Below are 17,342 nucleotides of genomic sequence, written 5' to 3'. Positions count from 1 at the left end.
TGAAACCTACGGCTCATGGTCAGTAAGATAATTGCGCTGGGCCTCAAACAGGACACCTTCTCGAGGTGCTGTCAGGTGACCACAGGCCCCTGCATAGCAAGCAAACCTGTATCAGCATCTCACCTGCAACTGAAGGTGTCACCTGCAGGCTACACATAGGATGGGGCAGTAGGTGCATTAACCCTTTGGCCTATTGGCCCTCCTTCCTCTGAGATCAAGAATCATAATTTTCATGATGCCTTCCTTTGGCACATTAGACCTAGCTTCCACCCCAGTTCAGAGGATGTTTAGTTTCACGGAGAGAGGCTAATCATTGGGAGGTATGAGCCACTAAAAGCTAAGCAGGTCATTAAGTCTTTGGCTTCGTCATGGGGGGGTTTGGGTGCATTCATATGCATTGGGCACGCTTCTGTCCTCTGCGGCTGTCTGTTTATTTATTGCTGCCTGGTAATAATTTTTCAAATGTAAACACTCTGCTCTGAAAGGTGAAAGATTTGACAGGCTCTTGATGTAGTGAGCCTTTCCCACTCATTGCCCTGGGGGTGAAAGTCATGGCACAGGGCTGCGTTCTGCCTTCAGCTTTATCCATTTTGGAGAGGCTGGCTCTGCCACTGACCAGCAGGGCCTAATCCTGGAGTGCAACGGGGAGAGGTCTGCGCCCTGCGTCCTCCACGCGTCCCTAACGCTCCCAAACGCGACCACAGCCCTTACAGGCACAGCCCTATGTCCGATGAGCCTCTATGGTGCAGTCACCCATGCAGCTTAGGGTTAGGATCAGTGCTTGTCAGTGTAGGCCTTGCCACCCAGGTCCCGTAGAGTGTCACAGCCTGCGCCATAATCCCCTAGTGATGGTGACCATGGTGACAATGATCTTGCTGGAATACTGATGCCTTATTTTCCTCCCAGAAGCCCCAGGAGCCTAGTGAAATGAAGGGGTGTGCACCTCTCAGTGTCCTCTGTTTGCCCTCTGTCCAAGTGAAATTAGTTCTGGGATCTGCAGGCAAATGTATCCATTCGGGAGAGAGATAGCAATAGGAAGGCTCTTTCTTCAGGCACAGTGGAGAGGGCTCAGAGAACTGCATGCCTGAGACATCTTTCCTCATCCCTCGCTCATCTTGTTCCCTAACTTCGTACTCTCTGCCAGACCGTGTTTCCTTTACTGCCAACCCTCCCATTTTTATTTCAACCTCACCCCTCGTCTTCCACCTACTACCTACTCTATTATGCTTCTCCTTTTTTCCTTTCTTCTATGGCCCTTTGAAAAGGTGCAAAGGCCTTGCTAAGCCCCATGAAGGAAATCTAACAACAAAAGATGTATTCCTAACTTATGGGAGGTGCTGTGAGACGAGTAAGAGTGGGTGCAGAGGTGATTGGGTTGTTGAGGTGGGAAAGGCCTTGGAAGCTGTGTGCAAAGATTGCAAGGACAAGATGCTAAGTGCCAGTTTGCATGTCACCCTGCAAGCTGGACCCTGTAGAATTGAGCTTGTGTGTAAACTAGAAACACATAGGTCAATAGACATTTTTTGGCTGTTAAGTGCCATCACCCGGCCTAGGCAGTGCGGTTATTTGCCTGCCTGCCTGCTTGCTGCAACTGCTGCTTGCCCTTATATTACAGGTGTTGTGACTTTCTTTGAAAACTATTTTCATCGTTGAACCTGGAGTGAGGAGCGGAAAGTAGTCAAGTTAGCTGGACTGCAAACAGTGAATGAGAACCCTCATAATCCCGAAAGCACTTGGAGAGGAAGATAGGGCAAGAGTGGGAGCATTAGAGTGGATTGAGTGGTGTGAATGTCACTTGCCAGTGGTGCTTGCAAAATGCAGGGATGGTAGCAGTACCTGGCTGCGCTAGCTAGAGTTGAGGGAGAGGGCTATGTTGGGCATTCCATGCCTCCTTTTACATTATGGGATAGAGAGGCAGATAGTTTCAGGCAAGAGAGAAGTTGAGGGCTTTTTGATTTGATGGATACCCAGTGCAAAGGCCCTGTATCTCACAGCATTGCATGCTCTGTGTTTGCTAAAGCATTCAGTCCAGGTGCAATACACTACGTCCTGGAAACACTTGTTTAAAGGTACGTTATAAATGACTTATCATATCATCCACACAGCATGCAATGCTGCAAAGGCAGTACGTAGCCCGTAGTCCAGTCGATCACTGCACACTCTCTAAACATGACTTAGAAATAAAAGTTTCCTCTTATGGGCTGCATTCCACCTGCTCAATACCTCCACAGGGCCCCCCTTTTCACTCCTCACAGTCCCCTTTCCCTCCTCTCCTTTCTGTATCCCACCCTCCACAACACAAGGCCCTCCACAATTCTATGACACCCTCCCTCAGGGGGACTTTTTATCTTGCACTACCTCCCCTTACACTGCTCTACCTCACCTCCCTCCCCGTTACCTGCACTACCCACTCCCCTACCCCTACCTACCATACCACAGACCACCCATTATCTTGCCCTACCTCCTCTCCCAAGGGGACCCTGTAGCACCTTTCCCTCTCTACCCATGCCCCCTTAATCCTGCCCTACTTTACTCCTTCCCCTTTTTCCCTCTACAGGGAACTCTTTTCATTACTCATTACCACAGAACCTTTTAGAAGTCCTGGGGGTACTTGTAACAGTACAAGGAATTTAACCAACGATTCCTTTACCGATATGGGCCCGATGGCAGGATTTGAACCCAGGTCTTCAAGGCTGCACTGCAAGCACTTAACCACTACGCCACTGCAGTTAGTTGGTATACAGTGGAGCAGGGGGCCAGATGTCATATCTTCGTTGGCTTCATTGATCATGTTTCACAATGCAAACGGGTATGCTCCCATGGGCATGCAGGAGAAAGATATACATGCCAGAAACCTGCCCTCACAAGCTGAGAGGCCAGTGGCGCAAGTGATAAGTGCATGGTCTTGCAATGCAGGCGACCTGAGTTCTAATCCCACAATAGGTGTGTCATTCTTGTTATTTCTTTTTTTTTCAGTGAAAATGAGTATTCAAGGCCCAGAGTGACCAGCCCACAACTAATCCCACACCAATACCTGCATTCCCATTAACCGTTGTGGCTTTGTTTTGTGCACTCTTGCCTTGGTAACCCCCATAGATAAGCTTGTCTCTCTGCTCCCAACTGACTGGAAAAAATGAGGGGGAAAAGTGAAACCTACGGCTCATGGTCAGTAAGATAATTGCGCTGGGCCTCAAACAGGACACCTTCTCGAGGTGCTGTCAGGTGACCACAGGCCCCTGCATAGCAAGCAAACCTGTATCAGCATCTCACCTGCAACTGAAGGTGTCACCTGCAGGCTACACATAGGATGGGGCAGTAGGTGCATTAACCCTTTGGCCTATTGGCCCTCCTTCCTCTGAGATCAAGAATCATAATTTTCATGATGCCTTCCTTTGGCACATTAGACCTAGCTTCCACCCCAGTTCAGAGGATGTTTAGTTTCACGGAGAGAGGCTAATCATTGGGAGGTATGAGCCACAAAAAGCTAAGCAGGTCATTAAGTCTTTGGCTTCGTCATGGGGGGGTTTGGGTGCATTCATATGCATTGGGCACGCTTCTGTCCTCTGCGGCTGTCTGTTTATTTATTGCTGCCTGGTAATAATTTTTCAAATGTAAACACTCTGCTCTGAAAGGTAAAAGATTTGACAGGCTCTTGATGTAGTGAGCCTTTCCCACTCATTGCCCTGGGGGTGAAAGTCATGGCACAGGGCTGCGTTCTGCCTTCAGCTTTATCCATTTTGGAGAGGCTGGCTCTGCCACTGACCAGCAGGGCCTAATCCTGGAGTGCAACGGGGAGAGGTCTGCGCCCTGCGTCCTCCACGCGTCCCTAACGCTCCCAAACGCCACCACAGCCCTTACAGGCACAGCCCTATGTCCGATGAGCCTCTATGGTGCAGTCACCCATGCAGCTTAGGGTTAGGATCAGTGCTTGTCAGTGTAGGCCTTGCCACCCAGGTCCCGTAGAGTGTCACAGCCTGCGCCATAATCCCCTAGTGATGGTGACCATGGTGACAATGATCTTGCTGGAATACTGATGCCTTATTTTCCTCCCAGAAGCCCCAGGAGCCTAGTGAAATGAAGGGGTGTGCACCTCTCAGTGTCCTCTGTTTGCCCTCTGTCCAAGTGAAATTAGTTCTGGGATCTGCAGGCAAATGTATCCATTCGGGAGAGAGATAGCAATAGGAAGGCTCTTTCTTCAGGCACAGTGGAGAGGGCTCAGAGAACTGCATGCCTGAGACATCTTTCCTCATCCCTCGCTCATCTTGTTCCCTAACTTCGTACTCTCTGCCAGACCGTGTTTCCTTTACTGCCAACCCTCCCATTTTTATTTCAACCTCACCCCTCGTCTTCCACCTACTACCTACTCTATTATGCTTCTCCTTTTTTCCTTTCTTCTATGGCCCTTTGAAAAGGTGCAAAGGCCTTGCTAAGCCCCATGAAGGAAATCTAACAACAAAAGATGTATTCCTAACTTATGGGAGGTGCTGTGAGACGAGTAAGAGTGGGTGCAGAGGTGATTGGGTTGTTGAGGTGGGAAAGGCCTTGGAAGCTGTGTGCAAAGATTGCAAGGACAAGATGCTAAGTGCCAGTTTGCATGTCACCCTGCAAGCTGGACCCTGTAGAATTGAGCTTGTGTGTAAACTAGAAACACATAGGTCAATAGACATTTTTTGGCTGTTAAGTGCCATCACCCGGCCTAGGCAGTGCGGTTATTTGCCTGCCTGCCTGCTTGCTGCAACTGCTGCTTGCCCTTATATTACAGGTGTTGTGACTTTCTTTGAAAACTATTTTCATCGTTGAACCTGGAGTGAGGAGCGGAAAGTAGTCAAGTTAGCTGGACTGCAAACAGTGAATGAGAACCCTCATAATCCCGAAAGCACTTGGAGAGGAAGATAGGGCAAGAGTGGGAGCATTAGAGTGGATTGAGTGGTGTGAATGTCACTTGCCAGTGGTGCTTGCAAAATGCAGGGATGGTAGCAGTACCTGGCTGCGCTAGCTAGAGTTGAGGGAGAGGGCTATGTTGGGCATTCCATGCCTCCTTTTACATTATGGGATAGAGAGGCAGATAGTTTCAGGCAAGAGAGAAGTTGAGGGCTTTTTGATTTGATGGATACCCAGTGCAAAGGCCCTGTATCTCACAGCATTGCATGCTCTGTGTTTGCTAAAGCATTCAGTCCAGGTGCAATACACTACGTCCTGGAAACACTTGTTTAAAGGTACGTTATAAATGACTTATCATATCATCCACACAGCATGCAATGCTGCAAAGGCAGTACGTAGCCCGTAGTCCAGTCGATCACTGCACTCTCTCTAAACATGACTTAAAAATAAAAGTTTCCTCTTATGGGCTGCATTCCACCTGCTCAATACCTCCACAGGGCCCCCCTTTTCACTCCTCACAGTCCCCTTTCCCTCCTCTCCTTTCTGTATCCCACCCTCCACAACACAAGGCCCTCCACAATTCTATGACACCCTCCCTCAGGGGGACTTTTTATCTTGCACTACCTCCCCTTACACTGCTCTACCTCACCTCCCTCCCCGTTACCTGCACTACCCACTCCCCTACCCCTACCCCTACCTACCATACCACAGACCACCCTTTCTCTTGCCCTACCTCCTCTCCCAAGGGGACCCTGTAGCACCTTTCCTTCTCTACCCATGCCCCCTTAATCCTGCCCTACTTTACTCCTTCCCCTTTTTCCCTCTACAGGGAACTCTTTTCATTACTCATTACCACAGAACCTTTTAGACGTCCTGGGGGTACTTGTAACAGTACAAGGAATTTAACCAACGATTCCTTTACAGATATGGGCCCGATGGCAGGATTTGAACCCAGGTCTTCAAGGCTGCACTGCAAGCACTTAACCACTACGCCACTGCAGTTAGTTGGTATACAGTGGAGCAGGGGGCCAGATGTCATATCTTCGTTGGCTTCATTGATCATGTTTCACAATGCAAACGGGTATGCTCCCATGGGCATGCAGGAGAAAGATATACATGCCAGAAACCTGCCCTCACAAGCTGAGAGGCCAGTGGCGCAAGTGATAAGTGCATGGTCTTGCAATGCAGGCGACCTGAGTTCTAATCCCACAATAGGTGTGTCATTCTTGTTATTTCTTTTTTTTTCAGTGAAAATGAGTATTCAAGGCCCAGAGTGACCAGCCCACAACTAATCCCACACCAATACCTGCATTCCCATTAACCGTTGTGGCTTTGTTTTGTGCACTCTTGCCTTGGTAACCCCCATAGATAAGCTTGTCTCTCTGCTCCCAACTGACTGGAAAAAATGAGGGGGAAAAGTGAAACCTACGGCTCATGGTCAGTAAGATAATTGCGCTGGGCCTCAAACAGGACACCTTCTCGAGGTGCTGTCAGGTGACCACAGGCCCCTGCATAGCAAGCAAACCTGTATCAGCATCTCACCTGCAACTGAAGGTGTCACCTGCAGGCTACACATAGGATGGGGCAGTAGGTGCATTAACCCTTTGGCCTATTGGCCCTCCTTCCTCTGAGATCAAGAATCATAATTTTCATGATGCCTTCCTTTGGCACATTAGACCTAGCTTCCACCCCAGTTCAGAGGATGTTTAGTTTCACGGAGAGAGGCTAATCATTGGGAGGTATGAGCCACTAAAAGCTAAGCAGGTCATTAAGTCTTTGGCTTCGTCATGGGGGGGTTTGGGTGCATTCATATGCATTGGGCACGCTTCTGTCCTCTGCGGCTGTCTGTTTATTTATTGCTGCCTGGTAATAATTTTTCAAATGTAAACACTCTGCTCTGAAAGGTGAAAGATTTGACAGGCTCTTGATGTAGTGGGCCTTTCCCACTCATTGCCCTGGGGGTGAAAGTCATGGCACAGGGCTGCTTTCTGCCTTCAACTTTATCCATTTTGGAGAGGCTGGCTCCGCCACTGACCAGCAGGGCCTAATCCTGGAGTGCAACGGGGAGATGTCTGCGCCCTGCGTCCTCCACGCGTCCCTAACGCTCCCAAACGCGACCACAGCCCTATGTCCGATGAGCCTCTATGGTGCAGTCACCCATGCAGCTTAGGGTTAGGATCAGTGCTTGTCAGTGTAGGCCTTGCCACCCAGGTCCCGTAGAGTGTCACAGCCTGCGCCATAATCCCCTAGTGATGGTGACCATGGTGACAATGATCTTGCTGGAATACTGATGCCTTATTTCCCTCCCAGAAGCCCCAGGAGCCTAGTGAAATGAAGGGGTGTGCACCTCTCAGTGTCCTCTGTTTGCCCTCTGTCCAAGTGAAATTAGTTCTGGGATCTGCAGGCAAATGTATCCATTCGGGAGAGAGATAGCAATAGGAAGGCTCTTTCTTCAGGCACAGTGGAGAGGGCTCAGAGAACTGCATGCCTGAGACATCTTTCCTCATCCCTCGCTCATCTTGTTCCCTAACTTCGTACTCTCTGCCAGACCGTGTTTCCTTTACTGCCAACCCTCCCATTTTTATTTCAACCTCACCCCTCGTCTTCCACCTACTACCTACTCTATTATGCTTCTCCTTTTTTCCTTTCTTCTATGGCCCTTTGAAAAGGTGCAAAGGCCTTGCTAAGCCCCATGAAGGAAATCTAACAACAAAAGATGTATTCCTAACTTATGGGAGGTGCTGTGAGACGAGTAAGAGTGGGTGCAGAGGTGATTGGGTTGTTGAGGTGGGAAAGGCCTGGGAAGCTGTGTGCAAAGATTGCAAGGACAAGATGCTAAGTGCCAGTTTGCATGTCACCCTGCAAGCTGGACCCTGTAGAATTGAGCTTGTGTGTAAACTAGAAACACATAGGTCAATAGACATTTTTTGGCTGTTAAGTGCCATCACCCGGCCTAGGCAGTGCGGTTATTTGCCTGCCTGCCTGCTTGCTGCAACTGCTGCTTGCCCTTATATTACAGGTGTTGTGACTTTCTTTGAAAACTATTTTCATCGTTGAACCTGGAGTGAGGAGCGGAAAGTAGTCAAGTTAGCTGGACTGCAAACAGTGAATGAGAACCCTCATAATCCCGAAAGCACTTGGAGAGGAAGATAGGGCAAGAGTGGGAGCATTAGAGTGGATTGAGTGGTGTGAATGTCACTTGCCAGTGGTGCTTGCAAAATGCAGGGATGGTAGCAGTACCTGGCTGCGCTAGCTAGAGTTGAGGGAGAGGGCTATGTTGGGCATTCCATGCCTCCTTTTACATTATGGGATAGAGAGGCAGATAGTTTCAGGCAAGAGAGAAGTTGAGGGCTTTTTGATTTGATGGATACCCAGTGCAAAGGCCCTGTATCTCACAGCATTGCATGCTCTGTGTTTGCTAAAGCATTCAGTCCAGGTGCAATACACTACGTCCTGGAAACACTTGTTTAAAGGTACGTTATAAATGACTTATCATATCATCCACACAGCATGCAATGCTGCAAAGGCAGTACGTAGCCCGTAGTCCAGTCGATCACTGCACACTCTCTAAACATGACTTAGAAATAAAAGTTTCCTCTTATGGGCTGCATTCCACCTGCTCAATACCTCCACAGGGCCCCCCTTTTCACTCCTCACAGTCCCCTTTCCCTCCTCTCCTTTCTGTATCCCACCCTCCACAACACAAGGCCCTCCACAATTCTATGACACCCTCCCTCAGGGGGACTTTTTATCTTGCACTACCTCCCCTTACACTGCTCTACCTCACCTCCCTCCCCGTTACCTGCACTACCCACTCCCCTACCCCTACCCCTACCTACCATACCACAGACCACCCTTTCTCTTGCCCTACCTCCTCTCCCAAGGGGACCCTGTAGCACCTTTCCTTCTCTACCCATGCCCCCTTAATCCTGCCCTACTTTACTCCTTCCCCTTTTTCCCTCTACAGGGAACTCTTTTCATTACTCATTACCACTGAACCTTTTAGAAGTCCTGGGGGTACTTGTAACAGTACAAGGAATTTAACCAACGATTCCTTTACAGATATGGGCCCGATGGCAGGATTTGAACCCAGGTCTTCAAGGCTGCACTGCAAGCACTTAACCACTACGCCACTGCAGTTAGTTGGTATACAGTGGAGCAGGGGGCCAGATGTCATATCTTCGTTGGCTTCATTGATCATGTTTCACAATGCAAACGGGTATGCTCCCATGGGCATGCAGGAGAAAGATATACATGCCAGAAACCTGCCCTCACAAGCTGAGAGGCCAGTGGCGCAAGTGATAAGTGCATGGTCTTGCAATGCAGGCGACCTGAGTTCTAATCCCACAATAGGTGTGTCATTCTTGTTATTTCTTTTTTTTTCAGTGAAAATGAGTATTCAAGGCCCAGAGTGACCAGCCCACAACTAATCCCACACCAATACCTGCATTCCCATTAACCGTTGTGGCTTTGTTTTGTGCACTCTTGCCTTGGTAACCCCCATAGATAAGCTTGTCTCTCTGCTCCCAACTGACTGGAAAAAATGAGGGGGAAAAGTGAAACCTACGGCTCATGGTCAGTAAGATAATTGCGCTGGGCCTCAAACAGGACACCTTCTCGAGGTGCTGTCAGGTGACCACAGGCCCCTGCATAGCAAGCAAACCTGTATCAGCATCTCACCTGCAACTGAAGGTGTCACCTGCAGGCTACACATAGGATGGGGCAGTAGGTGCATTAACCCTTTGGCCTATTGGCCCTCCTTCCTCTGAGATCAAGAATCATAATTTTCATGATGCCTTCCTTTGGCACATTAGACCTAGCTTCCACCCCAGTTCAGAGGATGTTTAGTTTCACGGAGAGAGGCTAATCATTGGGAGGTATGAGCCACAAAAAGCTAAGCAGGTCATTAAGTCTTTGGCTTCGTCATGGGGGGGTTTGGGTGCATTCATATGCATTGGGCACGCTTCTGTCCTCTGCGGCTGTCTGTTTATTTATTGCTGCCTGGTAATAATTTTTCAAATGTAAACACTCTGCTCTGAAAGGTGAAAGATTTGACAGGCTCTTGATGTAGTGAGCCTTTCCCACTCATTGCCCTGGGGGTGAAAGTCATGGCACAGGGCTGCGTTCTGCCTTCAGCTTTATCCATTTTGGAGAGGCTGGCTCTGCCACTGACCAGCAGGGCCTAATCCTGGAGTGCAACGGGGAGAGGTCTGCGCCCTGCGTCCTCCACGCGTCCCTAACGCTCCCAAACGCGACCACAGCCCTTACAGGCACAGCCCTATGTCCGATGAGCCTCTATGGTGCAGTCACCCATGCAGCTTAGGGTTAGGATCAGTGCTTGTCAGTGTAGGCCTTGCCACCCAGGTCCCGTAGAGTGTCACAGCCTGCGCCATAATCCCCTAGTGATGGTGACCATGGTGACAATGATCTTGCTGGAATACTGATGCCTTATTTTCCTCCCAGAAGCCCCAGGAGCCTAGTGAAATGAAGGGGTGTGCACCTCTCAGTGTCCTCTGTTTGCCCTCTGTCCAAGTGAAATTAGTTCTGGGATCTGCAGGCAAATGTATCCATTCGGGAGAGAGATAGCAATAGGAAGGCTCTTTCTTCAGGCACAGTGGAGAGGGCTCAGAGAACTGCATGCCTGAGACATCTTTCCTCATCCCTCGCTCATCTTGTTCCCTAACTTCGTACTCTCTGCCAGACCGTGTTTCCTTTACTGCCAACCCTCCCATTTTTATTTCAACCTCACCCCTCGTCTTCCACCTACTACCTACTCTATTATGCTTCTCCTTTTTTCCTTTCTTCTATGGCCCTTTGAAAAGGTGCAAAGGCCTTGCTAAGCCCCATGAAGGAAATCTAACAACAAAAGATGTATTCCTAACTTATGGGAGGTGCTGTGAGACGAGTAAGAGTGGGTGCAGAGGTGATTGGGTTGTTGAGGTGGGAAAGGCCTTGGAAGCTGTGTGCAAAGATTGCAAGGACAAGATGCTAAGTGCCAGTTTGCATGTCACCCTGCAAGCTGGACCCTGTAGAATTGAGCTTGTGTGTAAACTAGAAACACATAGGTCAATAGACATTTTTTGGCTGTTAAGTGCCATCACCCGGCCTAGGCAGTGTGGTTATTTGCCTGCCTGCCTGCTTGCTGCAACTGCTGCTTGCCCTTATATTACAGGTGTTGTGACTTTCTTTGAAAACTATTTTCATCGTTGAACCTGGAGTGAGGAGCGGAAAGTAGTCAAGTTAGCTGGACTGCAAACAGTGAATGAGAACCCTCATAATCCCGAAAGCACTTGGAGAGGAAGATAGGGCAAGAGTGGGAGCATTAGAGTGGATTGAGTGGTGTGAATGTCACTTGCCAGTGGTGCTTGCAAAATGCAGGGATGGTAGCAGTACCTGGCTGCGCTAGCTAGAGTTGAGGGAGAGGGCTATGTTGGGCATTCCATGCCTCCTTTTACATTATGGGATAGAGAGGCAGATAGTTTCAGGCAAGAGAGAAGTTGAGGGCTTTTTGATTTGATGGATACCCAGTGCAAAGGCCCTGTATCTCACAGCATTGCATGCTCTGTGTTTGCTAAAGCATTCAGTCCAGGTGCAATACACTACGTCCTGGAAACACTTGTTTAAAGGTACGTTATAAATGACTTATCATATCATCCACACAGCATGCAATGCTGCAAAGGCAGTACGTAGCCCGTAGTCCAGTCGATCACTGCACACTCTCTAAACATGACTTAGAAATAAAAGTTTCCTCTTATGGGCTGCATTCCACCTGCTCAATACCTCCACAGGGCCCCCCTTTTCACTCCTCACAGTCCCCTTTCCCTCCTCTCCTTTCTGTATCCCACCCTCCACAACACAAGGCCCTCCACAATTCTATGACACCCTCCCTCAGGGGGACTTTTTATCTTGCACTACCTCCCCTTACACTGCTCTACCTCACCTCCCTCCCCGTTACCTGCACTACCCACTCCCCTACCCCTACCCCTACCTACCATACCACAGACCACCCTTTATCTTGCCCTACCTCCTCTCCCAAGGGGACCCTGTAGCACCTTTCCTTCTCTACCCATGCCCCCTTAATCCTGCCCTACTTTACTCCTTCCCCTTTTTCCCTCTACAGGGAACTCTTTTCATTACTCATTACCACAGAACCTTTTAGACGTCCTGGGGGTACTTGTAACAGTACAAGGAATTTAACCAACGATTCCTTTACAGATATGGGCCCGATGGCAGGATTTGAACCCAGGTCTTCAAGGCTGCACTGCAAGCACTTAACCACTACGCCACTGCAGTTAGTTGGTATACAGTGGAGCAGGGGGCCAGATGTCATATCTTCGTTGGCTTCATTGATCATGTTTCACAATGCAAACTGGTATGCTCCCATGGGCATGCAGGAGAAAGATATACATGCCAGAAACCTGCCCTCACAAGCTGAGAGGCCAGTGGCGCAAGTGATAAGTGCATGGTCTTGCAATGCAGGCGACCTGAGTTCTAATCCCACAATAGGTGTGTCATTCTTGTTATTTCTTTTTTTTTCAGTGAAAATGAGTATTCAAGGCCCAGAGTGACCAGCCCACAACTAATCCCACACCAATACCTGCATTCCCATTAACCGTTGTGGCTTTGTTTTGTGCACTCTTGCCTTGGTAACCCCCATAGATAAGCTTGTCTCTCTGCTCCCAACTGACTGGAAAAAATGAGGGGGAAAAGTGAAACCTACGGCTCATGGTCAGTAAGATAATTGCGCTGGGCCTCAAACAGGACACCTTCTCGAGGTGCTGTCAGGTGACCACAGGCCCCTGCATAGCAAGCAAACCTGTATCAGCATCTCACCTGCAACTGAAGGTGTCACCTGCAGGCTACACATAGGATGGGGCAGTAGGTGCATTAACCCTTTGGCCTATTGGCCCTCCTTCCTCTGAGATCAAGAATCATAATTTTCATGATGCCTTCCTTTGGCACATTAGACCTAGCTTCCACCCCAGTTCAGAGGATGTTTAGTTTCACGGAGAGAGGCTAATCTTTGGGAGGTATGAGCCACAAAAAGCTAAGCAGGTCATTAAGTCTTTGGCTTCGTCATGGGGGGGTTTGGGTGCATTCATATGCATTGGGCACGCTTCTGTCCTCTGCGGCTGTCTGTTTATTTATTGCTGCCTGGTAATAATTTTTCAAATGTAAACACTCTGCTCTGAAAGGTGAAAGATTTGACAGGCTCTTGATGTAGTGAGCCTTTCCCACTCATTGCCCTGGGGGTGAAAGTCATGGCACAGGGCTGCTTTCTGCCTTCAACTTTATCCATTTTGGAGAGGCTGGCTCCGCCACTGACCAGCAGGGCCTAATCCTGGAGTGCAACGGGGAGAGGTCTGCGCCCTGCGTCCTCCACGCGTCCCTAACGCTCCCAAACGCGACCACAGCCCTATGTCCGATGAGCCTCTATGGTGCAGTCACCCATGCAGCTTAGGGTTAGGATCAGTGCTTGTCAGTGTAGGCCTTGCCACCCAGGTCCCGTAGAGTGTCACAGCCTGCGCCATAATCCCCTAGTGATGGTGACCATGGTGACAATGATCTTGCTGGAATACTGATGCCTTATTTCCCTCCCAGAAGCCCCAGGAGCCTAGTGAAATGAAGGGGTGTGCACCTCTCAGTGTCCTCTGTTTGCCCTCTGTCCAAGTGAAATTAGTTCTGGGATCTGCAGGCAAATGTATCCATTCGGGAGAGAGATAGCAATAGGAAGGCTCTTTCTTCAGGCACAGTGGAGAGGGCTCAGAGAACTGCATGCCTGAGACATCTTTCCTCATCCCTCGCTCATCTTGTTCCCTAACTTCGTACTCTCTGCCAGACCGTGTTTCCTTTACTGCCAACCCTCCCATTTTTATTTCAACCTCACCCCTCGTCTTCCACCTACTACCTACTCTATTATGCTTCTCCTTTTTTCCTTTCTTCTATGGCCCTTTGAAAAGGTGCAAAGGCCTTGCTAAGCCCCATGAAGGAAATCTAACAACAAAAGATGTATTCCTAACTTATGGGAGGTGCTGTGAGACGAGTAAGAGTGGGTGCAGAGGTGATTGGGTTGTTGAGGTGGGAAAGGCCTTGGAAGCTGTGTGCAAAGATTGCAAGGACAAGATGCTAAGTGCCAGTTTGCATGTCACCCTGCAAGCTGGACCCTGTAGAATTGAGCTTGTGTGTAAACTAGAAACACATAGGTCAATAGACATTTTTTGGCTGTTAAGTGCCATCACCCGGCCTAGGCAGTGCGGTTATTTGCCTGCCTGCCTGCTTGCTGCAACTGCTGCTTGCCCTTATATTACAGGTGTTGTGACTTTCTTTGAAAACTATTTTCATCGTTGAACCTGGAGTGAGGAGCAGAAAGTAGTCATGTTAGCTGGACTGCAAACAGTGAATGAGAACCCTCATAATCCCGAAAGCACTTGGAGAGGAAGATAGGGCAAGAGTGGGAGCATTAGAGTGGATTGAGTGGTGTGAATGTCACTTGCCAGTGGTGCTTGCAAAATGCAGGGATGGTAGCAGTACCTGGCTGCGCTAGCTAGAGTTGAGGGAGAGGGCTATGTTGGGCATTCCATGCCTCCTTTTACATTATGGGATAGAGAGGCAGATAGTTTCAGGCAAGAGAGAAGTTGAGGGCTTTTTGATTTGATGGATACCCAGTGCAAAGGCCCTGTATCTCACAGCATTGCATGCTCTGTGTTTGCTAAAGCATTCAGTCCAGGTGCAATACACTACGTCCTGGAAACACTTGTTTAAAGGTACGTTATAAATGACTTATCATATCATCCACACAGCATGCAATGCTGCAAAGGCAGTACGTAGCCCGTAGTCCAGTCGATCACTGCACTCTCTCTAAACATGACTTAAAAATAAAAGTTTCCCCTTATGGGCTGCATTCCACCTGCTCAATACCTCCACAGGGCCCCCCTTTTCACTCCTCACAGTCCCCTTTCCCTCCTCTCCTTATCCCACCCTCCACAACCAAAGGCCCTCCACAATTCTATGACACCCTCCCCAGGGGGACTTTTTATCTTGCACTACCTCCCCTTACGCTGCTCTACCTCATCTGCCTCCCCGTTACCTGCATTACCCACTCCCCTACCCCTACCTACCATACCACAGACCACCCTTTATCTTGCCCTACCTCCTCTCCCAAGGGGACCCTGTAGCACCTTTCCCTCTCTACCCATGCCCCCTTAATCCTGCCCTACTTTACTCCTTCCCCTTTTTCCCTCTACAGGGAACTCTTTTCATTACTCATTACCACAGAACCTTTTAGAAGTCCTGGGGGTACTTGTAACAGTACAAGGAATTTAACCAACGATTCCTTTACAGATATGGGCCCGATGGCAGGATTTGAACCCAGGTCTTCAAGGCTGCACTGCAAGCACTTAACCACTACGCCACTGCAGTTAGTTGGTATACAGTGGAGCAGGGGGCCAGATGTCATATCTTCGTTGGCTTCATTGATCATGTTTCACAATGCAAACGGGTATGCTCCCATGGGCATGCAGGAGAAAGATATACATGCCAGAAACCTGCTCTCACAAGCTGAGAGGCCAGTGGCGCAAGTGATAAGTGCATGGTCTTGCAATGCAGGCGACCTGAGTTCTAATCCCACAATAGGTGTGTCATTCTTGTTTTTTCATTTTTTTCTGTGAAAATGAGTATTCAAGGCCCAGAGTGACCAGCCCACAACTAATCCCACACCAATACCTGCATTCCCATTAACCGTTGTGGCTTTGTTTTGTGCACTCTTGCCTTGGTAACCCCCATAGATAAGCTTGTCTCTCTCCTCCCAACTGACTGGAAAAAATGAGGGGGAAAAGTGAAACCTACGGCTCATGGTCAGTAAGATAATTGCGCTGGGCCTCAAACAGGACACCTTCTCGAGGTGCTGTCAGGTGACCACAGGCCCCTGCATAGCAAGCAAACCTGTATCAGCATCTCACCTGCAACTGAAGGTTTCACCTGCAGGCTACACATAGGATGGGGCAGTAGGTGCATTAAGCCTTTGGCCTATTGGCCCTCCTTCCTCTGAGATCAAGAATCATAATTTTCATGATGCCTTCCTTTGGCACATTAGACCTAGCTTCCACCCCAGTTCAGAGGATGTTTAGTTTCACGGAGAGAAGCTAATCATTGGGAGCTATGAGCCACTAAAAGCTAAGCAGGTCATTAAGTCTTTGGCTTCGTCATGGGGGGGTTTGGGTGCATTCATATGCATTGGGCACGCTTCTGTCCTCTGCGGCTGTCTGTTTATTTATTGCTGCCTGGTAATAATTTTTCAAATGTAAACACTCTGCTCTGAAAGGTGAAAGATTTGACAGGCTCTTGATGTAGTGGGCCTTTCCCACTCATTGCCCTGGGGGTGAAAGTCATGGCACAGGGCTGCTTTCTGCCTTCAACTTTATCCATTTTGGAGAGGCTGGCTCTGCCACTGACCAGCAGGGCCTAATCCTGGAGTGCAACGGGGAGAGGTCTGCGCCCTGCGTCCTCCACGCGTCCCTAACGCTCCCAAACGCGACCACAGCCCTATGTCCGATGAGCCTCTATGGTGCAGTCACCCATGCAGCTTAGGGTTAGGATCAGTGCTTGTCAGTGTAGGCCTTGCCACCCAGGTCCCGTAGAGTGTCACAGCCTGCGCCATAATCCCCTAGTGATGGTGACCATGGTGACAATGATCTTGCTGGAATACTGATGCCTTATTTCCCTCCCAGAAGCCCCAGGAGCCTAGTGAAATGAAGGGGTGTACACCTCTCAGTGTCCTCTGTTTGCCCTCTGTCCAAGTGAAATTAGTTCTGGGATCTGCAGGCAAATGTATCCATTCGGGAGAGAGATAGCAATAGGAAGGCTCTTTCTTCAGGCACAGTGGAGAGGGCTCAGAGAACTGCATGCCTGAGACATCTTTCCTCATCCCTCGCTCATCTTGTTCCCTAACTTCGTACTCTCTGCCAGACCATGTTTCCTTTACTGCCAACCCTCCTATTTTTATTTCAACCTCACCCCTCGTCTTCCACCTACTACCTACTCTATTATGCTTCTCCTTTTTTCCTTTCTTCTATGGCCCTTTGAAAAGGTGCAAAGGCCTTGCTAAGCCCCATGAAGGAAATCTAACAACAAAAGATGTATTCCTAACTTATGGGAGGTGCTGTGAGACGAGTAAGAGTGGGTGCAGAGGTGATTGGGTTGTTGAGGTGGGAAAGGCCTTGGAAGCTGTGTGCAAAGATTGCAAGGACAAGATGCTAAGTGCCAGTTTGCATGTCACCCTGCAAGCTGGACCCTGTAGAATTGAGCTTTTGTGTAAACTAGAAACACATAGGTCAATAGACATTTTTTGGCTGTTAAGTGCCATCACCCGGCCTAGGCAGTGCGGTTATTTGCCTGCCTGCCTGCTTGCTGCAACTGCTGCTTGCCCTTATATTACAGGTGTTGTGACTTTCTTTGAAAACTAT

This window comes from Ambystoma mexicanum, chromosome 5q, assembly GCF_040938575.1.
Source record: "Ambystoma mexicanum isolate Mex_15411 chromosome 5q, UKY_AmexF1_1, whole genome shotgun sequence".
Classification (NCBI taxonomy): Eukaryota; Metazoa; Chordata; class Amphibia; order Caudata; family Ambystomatidae; genus Ambystoma; species Ambystoma mexicanum.
This window is presented reverse-complemented; position numbering follows the sequence as displayed.